This window comes from Lethenteron reissneri, chromosome 4 (assembly GCF_015708825.2).
Source record: "Lethenteron reissneri isolate LAM-NWPU_2019-01 chromosome 4, ASM1570882v1, whole genome shotgun sequence".
In the NCBI taxonomy this organism is placed as follows: Eukaryota; Metazoa; Chordata; class Hyperoartia; order Petromyzontiformes; family Petromyzontidae; genus Lethenteron; species Lethenteron reissneri.
This window is the reverse complement of record NC_083782.1, coordinates 11,396,651-11,402,928: the sequence shown is the minus strand read 5'-3', so window position 1 is coordinate 11,402,928 and position 6,278 is coordinate 11,396,651.

The following is a 6,278-nucleotide window of genomic DNA, read 5'->3' as shown; positions in this document are numbered from 1 at the left end:
CCCCCACCCAGCCCCACCCTCCCCAACCAGCCCCTCCCCACCCTCCCCTCCCCACCCGGCCCCTCCCCACCCTCCCCTCTCCACCCAGCCCCACCCCTCCCATTTTTGGATGCACGCCGGACGGAGGGACACAATAATCCCCTGTGGGCTGGTGTAACCAGGAGGTTCCTACCAGTACTAACTAATAACTTGTTATTTGACCAGGTCAGGCACGCCGAGTGATATAGCTCTTCTTCAGACGTGACCTGGCCACAAGTGATATAGCTGAGAGTGCCTCATGCGGACATTTGTAGCAGCCAAATTGTCTCAACGCGCGACTTCGATTCTAAATTGAGGGGAAAACCGGAGGACCCGGAGAAAAATCCACGCGACCCCAGGGAGAGACACGCAAACCAGAGGTCGCAAACGGGTTTTGATTCCTTACCCGTACCCGTACCCGGCCGCACCAGGGTCGCAAACGGGTACCCGTACCCGGCCATACCCGTACCCTACCCGTACCTCTGGGATGAAGCCATGTTGCAGGCGCGGGTGGGTTGATTCTAGGAACTTGAATTGTGAGAAGAGTCAAGACGTTGGGAAATGAGTGACAAACAGTTACTCACCAGTGACTCACGGCCTACCCGTACCTGTACCCGGCCGCACCAGGGTCGCAAACGGGTACCCGTACCCGGCTGGGTACGGGTAGCCGGGTATCGGGTAGGGTACGGGTATCGGGTACCCGGTTGCGACCTCTGACGCAAACTCCAAATATGCAGCAGCAGGCATCAGGGTCGGGATCGAACCCACGACCTCCTGCATACCGGGCGAGGGAGTTGACATCTCCTAGCCACCACAGAGGTGACTCGCAGGTGTGCAGTGCCCCCTCGCTGTGCCACCTTGGTGCGTTTTATCCGCCCGGGGCTCGGCCCGTTGTTGTGAGCGTCTCTGCTCCGCGCTCGCCACAACCGCAGTATTTACCGCCGAGCGTGGCGAGCGATGTGGTGGGGGCAGGGCCCGCTGTTTGCCCTGAAAGAAACGTGTAACAAATCACGGCGCATTTGTAAATAACATTCAAAACAGACGGGGTTAAATCTTTACAAGCACGATGGGGCGAGTTAAAATCGCGGCGGCGGCAGCAATGGTGGTGTTAGCAGGGCCTACAGCGGTGGTGCTTTCACACAGCCCCCCGGCGACCCGAGTTCGATTCTACATTGTTCCCGGTCCACTTGTGAGCCATACCCAGCCTTTTACACGCACCTTTACATCAGCCGCACCTAGTTTACACAACAAAGGCTCATTCCTAACGGCGTGCTTCAGCCGCACCGAACCTCACAAAAATAATATTCAGGGCCTACCTTGGCTCCTCCCACCCTCAACCAGTATATATACAAGGACTGTGTTCTTGGAATTTCTCTCACTTGATACAGCTATCGTGCTGTGACGGTTCCACCTGAAGACGGAAGCTTGTGTTGCCTCCGAAACGTCGTGATTTTTATTTTATTTTTATTTGACTTTTATTAATTAAAAAAAAATTACCTGCGTGACTTTACCGAAAAAACCTAAGAATATGAATCCTTGCAGTCACGAAAGCTTCAAATCTAGAACCATACCCAGCCCTCAGCTCGGCGTGGTCCGTTCAGATTCGCTGTGAGATTCGCGACGGCCTGTGCTGTTCCCTCATACGCGGAAGGCCTGGACGCACACAGGCATGTGTGTGTACGCTCAAACAAAAGACAAAGATCCCCTCTATAACCTGAACAGATTTTGAGGCAAGTGCTGTTAGCAAGCATCAATAAAGTACAATATGGCACACGAGGGAGTAGGTGGCCAGCACCACGCCCGACCGTCTTTGTCTCCCTTGTGGCGATGTTTACGCATCGGGTACTCGCTTGAGGCTGAGTCGACCCAGGGGAGGCCCAGGACTGGTTCAGATACTCGTCACTGGTGTTGGTTGTGAGCGGGAATGGAACTGGGGTCGCCTGGTTCGTAGTAGCAGCGCGCTGACCGCTAACACTGCCGCTCCGCACGTGCATACAAGCACGTGTTGTGCACGTAGACACGTACGCACCAAAGACGAGGCACGCACGTGTGCGTACACAGTTGTTTGAAGTGAAATTTGCATAAAAGTCGAAGCAAAGCTATCGCGTGCCTGCTGAAAGCTATGCATGTGTTTTGTTGTTGATCGCTTTGTAATATCTTGCTTTATAAAGTGTAAAGGGTGATGTACGTTTTGCACGCAGCTCCAGGTACTCGTTTCGAGGCCGAGTCAACCTAGGCGGAGGTTCGGTTCAGATGAAGTGTGCTTTGTTAAAATAAATACTACCTGCTGTGTGTCCTGACTTTTGTGCCACCCTGTGTCATCGACACTGTGCACAGGACAAACACCCAACGCTTTCGTCAACACTGTTCTGTCCTTGTGTTTGTCAGCAGAGGGCAGTGCAGTACCAGCTGTTGTACTCTACTCCTATGCTCCCATTGGCTAAACCGTACCCCCCCCCCCCACGTGGCCATCATGCAGCATATTTGGAGTTTTCGTCTCTCATCATCACGGTGGCTAGGAAATGTTAACTACCTCGCCTGGTCTACAGGAGGTCGTGGGTTCGATCACGACCCCGACGCCTGCTGCTGCTGTATATTTGGAGTTTGCGTCTCTCATCATCATCACGGTGGCTAGGAGATGTTAACTACCTCGCCTGGTCTGCAGGAGGTCGTGGGTTCGATCACGACCCTGACGCCTGCTGCTGCTGTATATTTGGAGTTTGCGTTTCTCATCATCACGGTGGCTAGGAGATGTTAACTACCTCGCCTGGTGTACAGGAGGTCGTGGGTTTGATCACGACCCTGACGCCTGCTGCTGCTGTATATTTGGAGTTTGCGTCTCTCATCACGGTGGCTAGGAGATGTTAACTACCTCACCTGGTCTACAGGAGGTCGTGGGTTTGATCACGACCCTGACGCCTGCTGCTGTTGTATATTTGGAGTTTGCGTCTCTCATCATCACGGTGGCCAGGAGATGTTAACTACCTCGCCTGGTATACAGGAGGTCGTGGGTTCGATCACGACCCTGACGCCTGCTGCTGCATGTGTGGAGTTTGCGTCTCTCCCCGTGGTCGCGTGGATTTTTCTCCTGGTCCTCCGGTGTTTCCCTCCACAGAATCAACGTCACGCGTTGTCGAGTTATTTGACCGCTTTAAACTTCCACGCGAGAAGCCACTTGGTTGAGCTGTCATTTGTGGCCAGGTCGCTTCTGAAAATGAGCTGTACATCTCGGTAAGCCTTACCTGGTAAACTGCAAAAAAAGTTAAATAAATGTGGCGATCAGGTGAGGCGCGTGTGACGATCAGGTGAGAGGCAGGTGGCGATCCGGTGAGGCGCGTGTGGCGATCAGGTGAGAGGCAGGTGAGGCGCACGTGGCGATCAGGTGAGGCGCGTGTGGCGATCAGGTGAGCAGCAGGTGAGATGAGTGAGTTGCGGGCTTCCCGTTCGCCCGCGTGCTCGAGAAGCAGGTTGGGGGGGGGTTTCGACGCCTCGCCCAAGAGGCGAATGTTCGTGCGTCCACCAGGGAGCAGCGATGAGCCGGGAGGGAGCAAGGGCACGGAGCGACGGGGGTGGGTCACGTGGGAGGGGGCGTCACGTGGGTTCATATTCACGCCACACACCTGAAGACGGAAGCTTGTGTTGCCTCCGAAACGTCGTGATTTTTGTTTTACTTTTATTAATTTTTATCTTCGTGACTTTACCGAAAAAACCTAAGAGTATCACTCCATATTCTTAGGTTTTTTCGGTAAAGTCACGTAGGTAAAAAAAATTAAAATTAATAAAACACAGCTATCGTGCTGTGACGGTTCCACCTGAAGACGGAAGCTTGTGTTGCCTCCGAAACGTCGTGATTTTTTATTTTATTATATTATTTTTATTTTACTTTTATTAATTTTAAATTTTTACCTACGTGACTTTACCGAAAAAAACCTGAGAATATGAATCCTTGCAGTCACGAAAGCTTCAAATCTAGAACGTATCACTCCGCACAGTCACGTGGCTTGTCTGAAGGGGGGGGGTCAGGCCACGTGCGAGGGAATTTGACGACGGCTTTCGTGTCCTCGCAAACTTCTCGACGTGTCCCGAGTTCAGCCGCCTGGCCCAAGCCCACGGCTCAATTTCCAGTCGCGATGAGCGCCGCTCAGGAGTTTCACTCGTCAGAAAACGAGCAATGCTTGACACGTACGAATAATAATAATAATTATATGGTAAGTTCTCGCTTAACGCGTGTTCACACAACGTGTTTTGCTAGAACGCGGTCCTTCCACTCGGGAACACTTTTTGCGTAACGCAGAATGTGTCCTTGTCATAACACGGTTTCTGAGCAGTCGACGAAGAACTACTTTCGTGAGCGGTATGATACAGGATACGACGCAGTAACGAGGCGACGTACCGCCCTATAGTTTTTTTGTTTCGCCATCTCACCGCCAGTGCGTGCGTAGGAGCGGATCGTACCATCTCGCCAAACTTTATCGTAACATTTTTTTTCTGACAGACCTGTTCTTCACCTGAGGACAGCTGCTTGCATTGTGGCCGAAACGTCGTGAGAATTATTTTATTATGTTTTATTTTTATTATTTCCCTTTTACGTGACTTTACCGAAAGAACCAAGAAGATATGGGGAAATTTTTTTTCTTCGTGTGTGTTTCGCTTAATGCGGCACTTTTCAGGACCGCGTCTACCGCGTTAAACGAGGACTTGCTGGACAACCGCAACAACAACAACAACAGTACAGTAATGCAATCTGTGTATATGTGGCAATCTCGCCCCTTTGCTTCCCATTTGTGACCGAAATGGGGCCGTGAAAATATTCACCAGCGAATCGCTAATTATTATTGTTGTAGCCTTAATGAACGGTGACTTGAGAGTGAACGACACGGGAGAGTCCCACCACTACCACCACCACTACCACCGCCACTACCACCACCACTACCACCACCACTACCATCACCACCACCACCACTACCACCGCCACTACCGCCACTACCACCACCGCCACTACCACCACCGCCACTACCACCACCACTACCACCACTACCACCGCCACTACCACCACCACTACCATCACCACCACCGCCACCACCACTGCCACCGCCACTGCCACCACTACCACCACCGCCACTACCACCACAGCCACCACCACCACCACCAAAAACAAACATCACCCATACAGCTTTGGCAGACTTTTCGAGCAAGTAGCTGTTATCGGAACACCTTCAGGTGGGGTCGCATGTTTAGTTTGACAGCATCGTGAGACGAGGGGGGGGGGGTAGTGACTGTAGCCAAGACGAAGCCGTGGGGTTTCATGTTGAGTGAGAGGCCAAGGCAGCTTGCACGGCCTTGCACACAGCCGATGAAAAGATAATGCCACTTGATGGATTTGGATGCGACCTCCACTGCCAAACCGGAGCAGGCCAAGAACAACCACCCCGACCCACACTCCTACACCCTCCCATCACTCATGGAGAGTTGGAGGAAGGGGGAGCGGCGGGCGGGCGGGGTGCTGTGGTGTTTGATGACACAAAGAACCCAGACAGGTGCTTGGTTTTTGGTGGTGCTGATGGCAAGGCACCCCCACCACCTACCACCCCCCCACACACCTCCTGTCGTGGCCGACGGCTCCGCGGGTTCAGTGGTGGAGTCTCCACCTCGTTCTCAGAGCGAGCAGCGATCACCAGCTCGTCACGGCAGGGTGGTAGGTGCACGACGCGCCGTGTGAAAAACTGCGGTTGTAGCTGAGCCGAGAGCCATCACTGGACCGTAGCCTACGCATCGATCAGCCTCCCCGTTGCATCAACGCGGGACGCAAACTCCGTCTGGCAACAATCACGGAAAGTCGTCTTGGTTCTTTCGGTAAAGTCACGTAGAATGGAAATGATAAAATAATAAAATAAAACATTCTCACGACGTTTCGGCCACAGACTCTGTCTTATCGACAGACCTGTTCTTCACCTGAGGACGGCTGCTTGCGTTGTGGCCGAAACGTCGTGAGAATTATTTTATGTTTTATTTTTATTATTTTATTATTTCCATTCTACGTTACTTTACCGAAAGAACCAAGAAGATGAATCCCTGCAGTCACGAAAACTTTAAATCGAAATTTAACCACGGAAAGCTTCAGGAACTTTAGAACTGCCACGTACGGCGCGAAAGAAGTAATCGTGCATACGTGGAACTGACGTGGCCGTGTATCGTGTTGGTGACAGAGGGCATCCCATGTTGACACCCCGGGGTGGACAGGAAATCATGATCGCTTCTCC